At 41.5% G+C, this 16150-nt stretch overlaps 1 pseudogene; it reads left to right on the top strand.

Annotated features, from left to right (window-relative positions):
* The first annotated feature begins 2772 nt into the window (after positions 1-2772).
* Positions 2773-3861, top strand: LOC144536520 (neurogenic differentiation factor 2 pseudogene; annotated as a pseudogene).
* Positions 3862-16150: the final 12289 nt, after the last annotated feature.

Here is a 16150-nt window from a genome sequence, read left to right on the forward strand (position 1 = left end):
CCTACCCTTTCTAAAAATGCATTCTTATTTTCTCCCTCTCTCTTGTCCTGCCCCATCTTCTGGCCTCTCTGTGCAATCTGTGTCTCTGCCACCTTTGGCACCAGCCCGCCCACCAGCACCTGTGCCAGGCCTGGCAACAAAAACCAAGACGCTCTGCTTGGCTCAGTTCAATTGACTCGTTTAGGCAATTGCACCCTGACTCTGATCTTTATGGCAGGTCCCATATTTATTCCAGGCCTTGCCGTGATTCCTTTGCCTTGTAACATTTATATGGGGATCTAAATGTTCCTAAGGCCTATTCATTCTTCTATTTGTAAAATTAAAATATTTAATACATTTTCCCATGGGGATTATTTGGTTTCCCTATCCAACAAAATCAGTAGCCGATAAGTAATCCTATAACAACCCAAAATTATTTTACTGATATCATTGTAAAATTGATCATACTAGGATTGCTATAATTATTTCTCTAAGGGGATTGTTTTCATAAACCGTCTATATGAGATTAACCCCGTTTCTCCCAAAGATGGAGGCTAACAGAAGCTGTTTGAATCCAGTGCGGTTTTTTTGTGCCATTCACTTCTTATTCCATTTTCTCTTTCAGCTCAGTGACAGATGGCGAGTCCCTCTCCCCCAGGGGAAGCCAGTCTCTGTGAATGCGGCCGCATGTCAATCACCGGCTCTCATGTGATGGCTCTTGCCAATGACGTGCCAGCCATATGGGCCTGGCATCAGAGCTGGTATGTAACCCACCCAGTCCTGCCTCTGAGGTGCCACACGGATCCCTCCACGCGTTTGGGCTGGGGATAGCAGCAGCAGCAGACAGAGCAGGGCGGCAAGAGAGGAGAGAGAGGTGTGAGAGCAGAACACAGCGCCTCGCCTGCAGAAGCATCCGTGCAGGGCGTGTGGATGTGATGCCCACCCGGAGAGAGATGGTGTAAACAAACCCGCTTTGCCCCGTCACTGAGCTCCACCACGGAGGTAGGTTGCACATTTCAAATCAATAAGAGACATATCAGATATGGATCAAGATTTGTTTTCGTCTTTGTGCATGTTGTATTTTAAGGGAGGAATTAGAGTGGCAGAGTATCAAATTAATCCTCATTTTTTTCTGACTTCTTTCGCATCTTTTTCTCGCATACGACAATAGCTTTTAATCTCTTCTTCGGGCTCTTTATCGACGGTTTTATCAATAATAGTCACCCAACTACGTTTAATTTGATAGATTTTGTTTGCATAAATGTACAAATCCACATTGATCTCAAGAGATAGATAGATTACGTTATGAGCACTGGAGAGTGTATTTGATTAAATTTCATTAGAAAATCGTAGAATAAAAACATTAGGTGTGTGTGTGTGTGTGTGTGTGTGTGTGTGTGTGTGTGTGTGTGTGTGTGTGTGTGTGTGTGTGTGTGTGTGTGTGTGTTCCTACACGACGCGCGTCAGAGCACTGTGGGGGTAGAATTCTCCATAGAGATACACAGGCTAATTGACAAGGTATTGGTTTGCATTAATTACATTGTGCTTACAAGATTAGAAGAAAAAAGATGGACTCCACAGCACAGCTGAGCTCAGAATACTGGAAATATCCGATTTGGGGATGTTACAGCTATTTTTATTTTATTTTATTTATTTTTTTTATAAAATGTTGCTTTTATAAGTAACTTGTCTGTTTAGCCTGAATGATTGGTCAATGTGACCATTAATCCTGAATAGGGGAAATACAAGCTTTTAAACGAATGATGATCAAATATCATATAATACCTCGCCTTGTGGCCCTTTAGATAGCTTTGATTAACATATAATCTACTTTTCTAATTAAGGAGTAGATCAATATGTAAAGTCCACTCCATCGCCTTCTTTCAGACGTGTAACTACGAGTCTATACGGACTAAAGTTTAGCAAAGGAAAATGTCAGCTTGGGTTTTTTGTTTGTGGACTGCATGGTCTAGAGTGATAAATGGGCTTCAGGAACCTGCAGAGGCTCTGGTCCTAAAGACATCTTTATTATTATTATTACACTTTCTGAAATATCTGCGACTATTCGTATATAATTATGTTCATTTTTTAATCACAGAAATCTTCTCAAGTGGCGCTCTTACAGTCATTTTAAAGCGGATTGTATAACAAACCTGTTAATTCAGAGCCATAAAAATGTTTGGGACCCTGTGGTCCAGTGAGTCCCGGCTGTGCTGGAATTCCTCCAGGTTGGTAATTTATAGGACGGAGGATGCGTCCCTGGGGGACCTGCTGCAGCAGGCCAGCCCCGCTCCCTGTGCCGGACTGCTGGAGGGCACAGACCGAGGCACATGTGGAGGCCGAGGGGTGGCCCAGACTGTTGCTTTTTGCCATTAAAATAATCACATTTGATTAAAAAAAAACAAAAAAACCATACAAATTGAAAGACTATTCCCTCTTTCTACAAATCGTTATTATAATAAAAAGATGGGGATCATTAAAATCATTAACAAACCTTTAAAACTGAGATTTGTATTAAGGCCCAATTTCTCCAGTTCAACCTTATATTAATTAACTGGAATCATAGGATAACATGAAAACAAATTATAAACTTGATGGCAAATAGGCTACCACAGACCGTTTAATTCGAGTAGGCTAAGTATAGTCTATTTGCCTTGGGGGACGGGACATATACAACCTACGGCCTTGTGGGAGCTCACTGAGACAGCGCGTCTATGGGTGCGTAAACAACAGCAGGGAGCAAAACAGTCCATATAAAGTGTCGACTGTGTCTTTTGCAGGTTGCTTGCCACGATGTTGAGCCGTCTGTTCAGCGAGGTCCTGCCGGACGTCCAGAGGCTCGCAGCTGACTGGGTGGCGGACAATGAGAACGACGAGTGCAAGGACAAGGACGGAGAGCACGAGCCTTGTCACCTCGAGGACGACGACGACGACGACGACCTGGACGAGCCACTGGAAGGCAGCAGTCGAGCTGAGTCTGAGATGGCCGGCGACGATGATGAGGATGATGAGGCTGAGGAAGGGGAGTGCGACGGTGAGAACAGTGGAGACAAACCCAAGAAGCGCGGCCCAAAGAAACGCAAAATGACAGCGGCGCGCGTGGAGCGCTCCAAGGTGCGTCGAATGAAGGCAAATGCGCGGGAGCGCACGCGCATGCACGACTTGAATTCTGCGCTGGACAATCTGCGTAAAGTGGTACCATGCTACTCCAAAACCCAAAAACTCTCCAAGATAGAGACTCTGAGGCTCGCCAAGAATTATATATTAGCCCTTGGGGAGATTTTACGCAATGGGAAACGGCCAGATGTGGTGGCTTACGTGCAGATGTTGTGTAAAGGCCTGTCCCAGCCCACTACCAACCTGGTGGCAGGCTGTCTGCAGCTCAATACCAGAAACTTCCTGACTGAACCGTGTTCAGATGGAGCCCGCTTCCACATGCCCAGCTCTCCTTTCTCCGTCCATCCCTACTCCTACCGGTGTTCTCGCATCTCCAGTCCTCATTACCAGCCCGGAAGCAGTGCGCTTAACGTGCGGAGCCATTCCTACGCTCCTGGGTACGAGGCCGTGTACCCGCCGGGTGGGACGTCCCCTGACTATAGCAGCCCGGACTACGAGGCCCCTCACAGCCCGCCCGTCTGCCTGAATGGCGGACTGTCCGGAAGACAGCAGGAGCCTTCTGAGGCAGACAGGAACTATCATTACTCTATGCATTATTCCGGACTGACCACGTCTCGGCCCAGCCACAGCATACCTTATGGGCCCTCGGGAGCGCCGCGCAGTGGCGGCGCGCACTCGGAAAACATTCCACCTTTCCACGATGTGCACTTGCACCATGACAGGGCGCCGCCGTATGAGGATCTCAATGCTTTTTTCCACAACTGAGCCCTTACAATCGGACGCATTGATCTTATAATGACAATCTTATAACGTGTAATATTGTTTGGGAAACAAGAGAAGCTTCTGAAAGGATGAGAGATGGAAGAAAAAGTCCTCTGATTACCTTCTGTATTCTACTGATGTCATCCCTATACTGTTGTACATCCTATCAGTGTGTCCAGTAATATCTTGTATCCAGAATGAGTGCAATTGACATACAGATGTAAAGGCCTAAACATGTTATGACACATACAACAAAAATAAAAACATGTTTTATAACTGTCTGATATGATCGAACAACTCTTCTTGTCAACATACAGTAAGGGGGGCTTTAACTCTCGGGCTGTGTGGATATTTACACGTAGGCAGAAAGTGGCTCTGGCGTTTTCATGAAATAATCTTAGTTTAAAAATACAATTTAGGTTCAAAAAAAGCTTCCACACAAATAAAAAAACTCGTCCGAAATAATGTAATTGAGAGTCTTTGGCTGCAAGTCAGTGACAAAAACAAAATGGATACTGGTTTCAACAGGAATGTCAAAAATATTTGAGTTACTTATGTTTTTTGTTTATTTAAATCAAACATTGAAATCGAATGGTTTAGCTGTCGAGATTGTGCAGTCTATATCATTAATGCCATGAATATGGTAAAAGTGATCTTGCTTAGCTTGGTTTTCTGGTAAAGATATTTGAATTCAATCCAAAATACCACCTTGTCTACTGTGCATAAAGGTGAAATCCTGAGAATTAACTTAATTTTAACTTTACAAATTAAGAATGTATAGGCTGGGTTAAATACAAAATATTGTCATGAATGACACATTTTACACAATTATTAATTTGGGTAAAAATGAATGCCTTGGCCTGTATCATCTAAAATATCTGAAGAACAGGGCCAGAGCACACTGACAGCCAAATTACTAATAATTGGAGAATGCCTGTACTGAAATCATCCAAAAAAAACACTGGATATTTGACAGTTATTATACAGAAAATAAATAAGAAATTGATAGAATTAGTAGAATACACACTACAAATGGTAATAACTCTGAAAAGCCTGAGACAAAGAAATAGACCGTATTTTTTTAGACCACTTTTTGTTTTATTCTCACACTCCAGCTTGGACATCCTGCAGCTTTGAAACTGTCCTTAATTGGACTTACAATTCATAAGGACCTTATCCTGTCAAATGTGCTAAAGGTACATTTCCTTAGAGCTCAACATGGGCTAATAATTATTGAATTAGTGAGATTGAGATGCTGTGTTTATTCAGATCAGATGGATCTGATCACCTGATCTGCAAAACTGTTGGTTAGCAACAGGGAAGTTTGGAAATAATTAACAAACAAACTATGTTCAAGTAGCAGTTTCTTTTTCTTGTTTTAGCAGAAAACATTTCAAGTCATTGATACACTCAACAAAACAGCAACTGACCCACACACCAGATGATTTTAAACTACAATGAGCTCTTTGAAGCCAATAGAGACTTAGAACCCCGATTAAAAGCAAATAGACATTTTTTGTTTGTTTTGTTTTCAGTTTTTTGCCTCAAAGCCCTCAGTACATTCGGCAATATAATAGATGAGTTAGAAAGTGAGCAAAAGGCCTCGGCCACTCAGAGAAAGAGAGAACATGTACTGACACTTGACATAATGCACACACAAAGTGCATTTTTAGATGTAAGTGCTCAGCACATGCGGGCCTGGTCACATCAGCATGGTTTGATTTAAACTAAGCACCTGTCAGACTCCCCAGGTGAGTGTAAATAGTGCAATTATCTTGTTAACAACTCACATATTTCCAAGTAATTCATTAAAATATCAGCACTAACCAAAAAATGAATAAATAATGGATGAAACCTTTTATTTTTTTGTCCTACCAAAATTTAAAAAAGCCTTACTGCAAAAGCTTATATTTTCACTGGCTGTTCTGAAAATATTAAATACAGGCTGTTTAAAATTGCAATAGATGCACATTGCTGGTATTTTAAACAATGTTTAAATAGTTGACACTTTGAGTTTATGTAGGCTAGGTCACATCATTGGTGATTTCTCAAATCAGTAGTGGGAGCAGGCTCCATCTTTGGACCGCTGCCCTGGGTCCCATATGTTGTTGCGGACGTCCAGGGGAAATCAGCACCGGGCACCGCAGGGTGGAAACTGTCCCATCCAGCACTGACCCAGGCCAAAAAAAAAGGAACAGAAGAGATGTAAGCAGATTCTACATGGCAATGAGTTATACTCAAAATATCCATTTATTATAATAATTTTTAATTTGATTTCCTTGTTGTCTAAATGGCCCATCTGACTCACCAGATCAATGAAAGAGTTGGGCAGGTGCAAAATCAGGTGAATCAATGGTCCGTTGGTTTGAAATGAAGAAGCCCAGGGATGGCATAATGGACACACAAACACACACACACACACACACACACACACACACACACACACACTTCACACACCACAGATTATAGACACAGTCAAAATGGTTACTGCCACCACCAATAATAAATAAATAGACAAATAAATAAACAAATTTGAAAGCCTGATGTAATAATTGGAAAGGCTGCAAATCTGATCAAGGACCAACAAGCAAAAGGATGTTTTAAAAAAAATATTTTTAAGAGATTGTATATATATATATATATATACAATCTATATATATATATATATAGCCTATATATATAGTTATATATTGCAGCTTACTTTTTTCTGTTCTCAAATATAACAGGTTTGCTTTTATCTAACATTAACAGGATATCCATTAACAATTTGATTTTGTTTATAGAAATTAGCCGAGTTTATATTAAAATGAAATCAGGGAGTTTTCCACTACAAAACTAGTATCTTGAATATAGCCTACTGTTGTCCAATTTGACGAACATTAATACTTTAGAGACTTAAGATTTAAGAATGTATTTACTACTTTAAGGTTACCCCTTCCATTTTTTTTAAAGGTAGTTGACATTTATCATTTTGGTCATGGAGGCCGCAGGTATCATACAGTATGTAGACACTTTGGTATGGTAAAATTCAAGTCTCGAAAATGAACTATTTAGATTTCCTTTCTTAGATGGACATGTTTTCACTTTTTTTTATGAAATCATAACTCACTCAATAAATGCAAAACGAAAAATCCTCAGACACTTGTACGAGTGAGTGCAGACATTTGAATATGTAATCATGTTGGAGTTTTGTATCGGATACAATTAGGTCACCATATAATACTTTTAATAATACTGAAACTACTGTAGTTTCTTCTCAGCATCCCTCTGTTTCATGATAAGTCCACTTTAGTTTCCCGCCCCGTGTGAAGGGCAGGCCTCGGAGGACAAGGTGAGAGACCGCTTTCTGATTTTACTTTCTGCTCTAACCTCTCAGATAGTTTTTTTAGTGAGGAGGGGCGGCGGCTGGCAGAGGACTTGATGGCGGATCGCGGTGCCAAGTCGCTAAATGTCTGAGCACCAGTAAAGCCAGAGACCAGTAAAGCCCACCATCACCAACCCCGGTGCCAGCTGCGCCACGTGGCAGCCAGGCGGCCCCTGCCAAAGTGGCCCTTGTGGGAGGGACCCAGTATTTCTTTCCTAATTCACTCAGCATCTGTTCATTATTCTCGCCGTTAAAGGAGGCTGAGTGTCCACGCGCCGCCTCGGACAAAAAGAGACCTTTTTAACCGGTCACGCAAAAACTAAGAAACTAATCGGATATCTCTACTGTGTTTTAAAAATCCTGTCAGTCGCTTCTGCAGCAGACTTTTAAACTGCGTATGACTTTTAACCCGTAAAACTCACCTGTGGGTCCAGCCTCATTGAGAAAATTCAATTTTACCCAAAACTCTAAGTGGGATTAATTCAATAAAAAACGCATATGATTATTAGGCTATTGTTATTATGATAATTAGTATTATTATTACAGAAAAGAACGACTTGAATTGACGTGAATTAACCCTTGTTAACCACTGAATACCTATATGGATCTCAGGCTAAACGGATTATTTCATTAATTCCTTATTATGATGTACCCTATGTTTATTCATATTTTTCCGAATTTAATAGTAGCCTAGATGCACAACAGCCAAGTGGGCGGACATCATCAAAATGTAATGGTTATAATATCTATGACAAATTGGGCTTAACTGACGTAACTAAAGTCCATAAAATCAATTAATCGGGATCCTATTCAAACGTAATTGTTCGAATGAATGTTTATAAAATACCATGCAATTACTGTAATTAAATAATCCCGCACAGAGCTCCATTTAACTGCTTTAAAAATGATCAACTGATCCGCTAAAATCGCAGCACTGGAAACACAACACAAAGTAGGCTCAGGCCTACTCATAAATCTCCATCTGGAGAGTTTTACTCCCATTTATCAGATTAGGTTCACATTTACAGGATTCATTATTTTGGGATTAATCTCGAAAAATATTTCACAGGCCTAATCAGTATCATAATCATAACATAGAGCGTTCTGAGAGGGCAGTGGCAGAGGTGGGAACCAGAAATAAACCTCAAAACAACAATTTTAATATTAAAAGATGAGTGACACAGTCCGTGCAGTGTGTGTGTGTGTGTGTGTGTGTGTGTGTGTGTGTGTGTGTGTGTGTGTGTGTGTGTGTGTGTGTGGGGGTGTGTGTGACAGTTGAAAGCTCTATGATATATATGCAACATGTTTTATGTGTCATCCACTCTCCTTTTATTCCACACACCAGTTGAAGAGAGGGCAACAAAAACAAAAAACACCACTTAGATGAGCATGTCTGGGTGCACACAGGGCTAAATTTGGGAGTCACCTCCACCGCAATGGGCATCGGGTGCCACTGCATCATGCTCACCCACCCTGTACCCTCCCACCATCATCACCACCCTGCCAGCCTGAGCGCCACGCCCCAGCTCTGTGTAGAGCGATGAGGCTGGCATAGGATGAAATTCCACTGCATCTGTGGAACAATGGTTGTGTGTGTGTGTGTGTGTGTGTGTGTGTGTGTGTGTGTGTGTGTGTGTGTGTGTGTGTGTGTGTGTGTGTGTATGTGTGTGTGTGAGATTGTACAGTGTGCACCGTGAATGTCCATCCCTGCTTGTGGCTAACTGTCTTTGTGTGTTACAAGGGAGAAAAAAACATGCAGAAGATATGAAAGTCAGACCTCATTGTGTTTATTTTGGACACACACACACACACACACACACACACACACACACACACATTTAAACCAAACTACCCACAGACTTGCTGTTGAGTATAAAAGCATAGAGCCCATGAGTGAGGATTTGTCACGTTTGATGTGTGGGTTTGCCCCAGGTGTGTGTGTGTGTGTGTGTGTGCAGTGTACAGTCTGTGTTGTGCATGGTAGGGTATAGAGGTTGTTGTCACTCTGCACAGATGGTGGGAGTGTTTTTTATTTATTTTTTTGGGGAGTGTGAGGAAATGAGGAGGGGAGGAAGAGGGGGGAGGCAGAGGAAAAGGGAAAGGAGAGGCGAGAAGGAGGGTTACGTCTCTGATGCTGCCATGCCACGGTCACGCGGGCAGCAGTAATTGGCCTCCATATTGAGGGGTTTTGCGGTGCTGCGGGGTGGGCAAACTCCCAGCTGGACCTGTCAGATGGTATTCAATCCAGCTCATTGCCCTCGCTCCTCTGCTCCTTTTTCCCCTCTTTCCCTCTGTCTCCTCTCCTTCTCTGCATGGCATGTTTGCTTCTTTTTGTTCCCCCTTCCTCTCCCCTTTCCCCATCCCAGCTTCATCCCACACTAAAACTTACATTAACTCCGTCTTTTCTTTCATCACACACTGATCACTATTTCCTCACACAGCACTTTCACAGTCCCAGCATATCACTTTTTCCCCTCACCTTTCTGTTCTCTTTACTTTCTTCTCTCCAGTTTTTCTCACTCATGGCACATGGTCACTTCTATATAACACGTTCAAATTCTTAAAGTACATCACACCCTCGCCTGGCTCCTTCATCGCTGGTCACCCACACACACACACACACACACACACACACACACACACACACACACACAGAGCCCATGCAATTTGGTTCTCCCGACACACAGAACAGTTCCCAACCCTGCAATTGTGTGTCTCTCTGTCTGCCATCTTCGAGTAAGTCTTGATTGAAGACACACTGCAGTCCAGACTGTTGAATTTTATTTATTTATTTTTTTGTGGTATGTGGTAGAGACTTCTTGCCAGATGTGAATGCAGGTCAAGTTAGAAGGTCAGGAAAAACAGCTGGATGGCTCGTTTAATTTTTTTTTTGACTAGGTGTTTTTAACACGTTATAACTGCGACTGATGTTAACTGTGAACAAAACGTGGATATGATTTTTGAGCATGGATGGCTCTGTGACGCTGTTGTCAACCTTTCTGCTGATGAAACAGTGTAAAGTAGTCGCCATATACTGTTTTTGTTAGGTTTATTATGTAGCCTATGCGTTTCCAGGCTCACTGCCAAGTGTGGTGTTATCAGGACATATGGATAGTTGTATGGGAGGGTTCATTCTCAAAGGTGAAGCACAGAGGTGATAGCTGTTAAGATTAGAGAGGCGATCTGGTGACTGTGGGTTTAAATCTCCTCCCAGCTGAGAAAATCTGGGAAAGTAAATGAGTATCATTTGCTCTGAATCCATCTAATAGCAGCAAAGTGCCCTGACTTGCCGAGCTGCTCCTGTATCTCACACATAACAGAGTGATGTCCAAGAGGCCATAGTGTAAATAATATAACTATTAATATCAGAAGAGCTTACTGTAATAGTCTGGAGCCACATGAAGCATTTTATTTAAAGTTAAATATGTGATTTACAAAATTAATTAAACATATTACTGGCTGTTAAACAAGAAGAATATATAAATGCCTCACAGTCACTGTTAGCTGTCAACAGGGTTAAACACAGTTATTTACACATAAAGAGTAAAAATGTCTCTAACATTCAGTAGAAGTACTATGTTCACTGGCATTGCTCTGACTCCCAGAATAGTTTTCTCATAGGAATGTGATGGAGGTGAAAGTAAAAAATATAAAGACAGGATAAAAGCTGTCTTTCTAAATAGTTTTTCTTTTCTTCATTTCTGTGTCACATCAACACTAATATTCTCTTGCTGCTTGGTCACCAAAAAAAATAATTTCAACTGTTTTCCTCGATGTAGGTAAAACATTCCCATATATGAAAACATAAAGTGCAACTATCCAAAAAAAAAATAGGCCTGTACTGTAAGTACAGTAAGACAAGTATCTACCCTACCAGGTGTAAAGATTTCATTTAAAATTCAGTGAAATATATGCTGGCTACATTTCCATAATGTCCCACTCACATACAACCGACAGCCGACAGATGTGCACACTGCACAGCAAACAATAAGTAATAGTGAGAAGAATAGAAGAAGGATAAGAAGGTCAGTAATAGCTTCCAATTATTTTAATTGACACTAGATTGCATATAATGAAACATTTTTTTTTTTTTTTTTATAAATATCTGAATAAAAATGAAAATCTGTAGAATAAAGATGGACAAAAAATAGCTTGACTGTTTTTCTGCAACTATGAAATGTGTCTTGTCCTTCCCATAGAGTTCGTGCCATCATCTCTTTCTGCTGGTGTCTGCTGCTTAGAGGAATCAGCAGTGTGGGGTTGTAATGGACTAATGAACAGCTGTCACTGAATTTAAACACTCACACACATACAGAGACTACCACAGTGTCCCTCACACATGCAGATGCTCACAACACACACACACCACACACACACACACACACACACACACACACACACACACACACACACACACACACACACACACACACACACACACACACACACACATCTCTTTAGTCGCTGGCCTTGACTTAGCAGCCACCCACAGGTTTCGACTTTGTGTGGGTCTGACCTCTAAGTGTGCATTTGACCATGTGTGTATTTGTGCATATTTAACACGTGTGTAGTCTTTGATCACAAAGTGGCAGAGAATGGTAGCAATTCACAAAGTGTTTGATGTGGTTTTAGATCTGGTCCTGTTATTTAACTGTACATATCATGAGCATTATATTTGGAGATAAATTACATCATGTACACATATCTGTCTTTACACATTTACATTTTGCAACACATATAAAGTAATGTATATTCCAGCTATATTTTCATTAGATGTCCAATGTTTTTTTTCCATTACAGTAACATCAGTTTTGGTATTTCTTGTTGTGACAAAGTCATGTTACAACTTGATTTATTTAGCCGATTTCTAAAAGCTTTAGCCAACTGTTTGATCTAACTGTTATGAGAGCACAGCAGCATCACATCATAAAATCATCACGAAATTCACCACTACAAGCCATTAAAACCAAGAAAGCAATGGACTTTTGTAAAATATTTTGGTTATCCAAGTACCAATTAACAAGAGGTTTGTAAGCTCACTTTTTATATATATATATATATATATATATATATAGAGAGAGAGAGAGAGAGAGAGAGAGAGAGAGAGAGAGAGAGACACACACACATTTGTGTCTACTTCCAACAACAAAATTGTGCACAGAAAACAGCAGGGCTCATTTCGCAACTTAAACATAAATGATTTGCTGTATCTCCTTTTTCGGCACTGACTTTAAAGACATCAAACCCTTAGATATTGTGGTATCTATTCTAAACTTGTCTGTAAAACCTGAAGAGCTCTGTCTGTTATAGCACAATGACTACATCCTTTTACATTGTTAAAGAAAAAAGCACATCTTATTATTCAAATCTATATTTATGGGGTTTTACTGTGCTAGCACGTCACCTTTGTATATCTTATGTTCTGCTCCTTCTCAGAAACAGATAGAGAAGTGTTGTATGTTTTGCCTTAGCATGAAACAACGGATACTTTTCTTTATCATGGTTTTGATTACATAATCCTGTGTTTGTATATATAGAGCATTCTGAGGTGTTGGCTGTTAATACGTTTGTCACGTTTGTCCTGATTATGTAAGTTTGCCAAAGCTTGATAATTCAAGCTGTACGGTATTATGTAAATTAGCAACTGACTATCAACTGGCAATCATGTTCTGGTAATTAGATGGTATTGTTATTTACATAACTCTCTCATGTTGTTTATTACAAGTCAAACCTATACTGTATGTCACTGCCTTTCCCATGGGTTAGTGCCCACTTCCTCCACTCTCTCCTCTTTTCTCTCTCCACCTTATGTCCGGCTTCTCCCTCTCCCTCTCTCTCTCTCTCTTCCTCTTTTTACCTTGCCAATCCATCTCCCTCGATCCCTCTTTGGATGCTGAGAAGAAGTAAACATGATGGAGTGTGTGTCCCGGTGGCAGCCTTGAGACGAGGTATTGACATACGCCTGCTTTCTCAGATTAAAAGAGATTATGAGAAGAGGAATGAAGAGAGGAGCTCTCACTTCCCATCACCACATGGAGGGAAGGAGAGAGAGGGGGGAGTGGGGGAGGGGGGTCATCCACTGAATTGAAGAGAGACTTGAGGGTTGCATAGAGATGGAACACATGCTCATGCATATGCACACATGAATACAACGATGTGTATGAGAACATAAATCCTAGCACGCAGGACCACCTTTCAAGGTGAATTGACATGAGTGTCACATGTCATAAGCCACATTCATTCACACTGAAGACATAGCCTACATCTTTAAAAATGGGTCACAAATATATGCTTCCATAAGTCACAGTAATTGCTTAAATCAGCTAGGCATCGTAGTTTTTAGCAAACGCTACATAAACTGGAATAAATTGTGTAAATTTTGTACATTTTTAGCAGACTATTTTCACCGGTGGATTAATACACATTTGGTGCTGTAGTGAGTAATTATTGCAAAAGAAGAAGGACTGCAGCAGTTGTTTCAGCCAGCACCAAAACAACATAGTTTACGTTAAAGTGACAGCTCCCTCTAGCAGCCGTTGTAATTGTGACAGGAGCAAAGGAGTCAGGTGACATTGTTACAGAGTGATAAAGGCTGTGTAGTGAGGGGGTCGGGGTGGGTGGCAACAAAACATCAGACTTTATGAGATTGCTGTTAGTTTCCTGTTTCCAACTGAAAGTCATCGTATTTATTTAACAATGACCACGATTGCTCCCTAACCTCAAGTGTTTATTATTGTAACCATGAAGGTCCCCAAACTATAGTCTGACCCATACAGTACTTTAAAGGCTGATACTGATATTGATATTTGCGAGAAATCTCTAAAAGAAATCTTATAATGATACATGGACTGATATTAATTTTCTTAATACAACATATCTAACATTTAACTATAGTTAACAAAATACTTATTTCAATCCAAACCATATTTTCCTAAACCTAAACAAACCTAAACATGTCACATCATAAAACAGATTTAGTCGTCAACAGTGATTTGTAACAGTTTAGGTATGTACCAAACAAATGTTGCTGTCCTGTCGGTAGAAGCGTCAGATCAGAAAACACTTCTATTTGTCGTTCTAGAGGCCATGGACAAATTATGTAGTTTTTTTGTTTTAATTTGGAGGACTTGTTGTTATGGCAGCAGGATGGTGCATGTAGGATTGACTCAAAATGAACTACAGTGCCCATTTTCTGAAGGAACATGTCATCCAGTGCAATGTGTGGTTCAGTGATGTGTTTTTAATAGTTTTTGGACAACAATGTTGCTCTATGGCCCAAAAGAACAAGCTGTATCAGGCATTGGATACACAGACAGTACTTGTTAGTTGGATCAATTGATTGTTGGGTTTATTCTTTTCATGGGATTTGTTGACTATAAGAAAAACAGAAAATATCACTAGACCTATCCTTTTAACTTATCCTGTGAGGAAGACAGAAAAGCACAGCAGCAGCACCGGCAGCCACATTTCAACAGTGAAATGGGTTGAAAAAAGAAAACCAGCATCGAATGGGCAGCCATCACAGTCGAACATCAGAGCGAATGAGGGAGTGCATCAGTATCCACCAGGATGAATAAATCAACACTTTCCCCTGAATTAATCTCTCTCAAGTTGAAATTTTTATTACAGATGAGCTTGGACATCTCCATGGTAACAGGAATTCCACCTCCATTCCCAAGTGGATTCACACAGCATGTACGGACTGACAGTCACACTGCATACACTGTACACTTATACAGTATACAGAAGGTACACACACACACATATTCCCATCTTCCGCCTAACCCGACTGGACATTTTAGTCCTTTTTCACGCTGGAAAATAAAATGTCAGATTATCCTCTCTTCTCTTCCACATAAATAACAGTTACAAAGACTGACAGCTCAAGTTTGTCAGTGTTGTGATCTTCAGGTACACACACTTACACTTCCAGACACACAAAGAAACAGTCCACTTTGAGTCTGCTGTGTTCTTGGTCTTTCCAGTTGGCGGCGGCCAGACGCGGCAGAGTTGGCACAGCCAGAGTCGAAGTGCCAGGGGGAATGGAGCGCCACATGGCACGTTCATGGCAGGGCCAGCTGGGGGGGAAGGGAGACAGTGAGGGTTTGTGTGTGCGTGTGCATATATATGTGTGTGTGTGGGTGTGTGTGTTAGATAGGGGGGTGGTGAAGGGGTGCTTTTGCATCTTAAATTCCACAACATCTGTTCAATAGGCAGCACCATATATACCACTGAAGCTGGTGTGTTTACAGGCAGCCACTTTAATTGGGGGTTGGTCTGTGCGTTTATGTGCATGTGTGTGAGCATGTGCGCCGTCTATGCATGTATAGGTGTTGTAGAAGAGAGGAGACAAGAGTGTGTGGGGAGGGGGCGGGAGTAGTTCACCACAACAACTGGGTTACGAGTAATTTCAGCATCATCCTCGTACAGTCTTGATGCCTGTGAACTAGCTGTGTACTGGTGCAAGGGGAGTCATCAGTCTGTTCTGCGATGCTGGGAGACTACAGACACACTGAGTGGGCTTGAAGCACTGGGGCAAAGGCTTCTCACCTCACTTGATGAGAAACTCAAGTCTGAATATGGCTCTTCGTTGACACATGGAGACGCAGGCACGCTCATACTAACACGCAAACACACACTCATGCAGTTTGTCCCCCTCCTCGTCATCCCTGCTGGCACTTTGGGGAAAAGTACCCCCTCCCACCCCCATTTATCTGCCCCCACTCCACCTCCCCCCCACCCGTGGCAGCCGATGTCCCTCGCAGCGTGGCGTACCATCTGTTGCCCCCCCCACACACACACACACACACACACACACACACACCATTCCACCCTTCTTCCCCAAACCTCCTCCGCCTTCCTGCACCATCCTTCCATCCTATACCTCTCTAGGCCAGCACCACCAAACAGAAGGGTATTACTCACATA

The sequence above is a fragment of the Sander vitreus genome, chromosome 21, assembly GCF_031162955.1.
Source record: "Sander vitreus isolate 19-12246 chromosome 21, sanVit1, whole genome shotgun sequence".
Taxonomy (NCBI): Eukaryota; Metazoa; Chordata; class Actinopteri; order Perciformes; family Percidae; genus Sander; species Sander vitreus.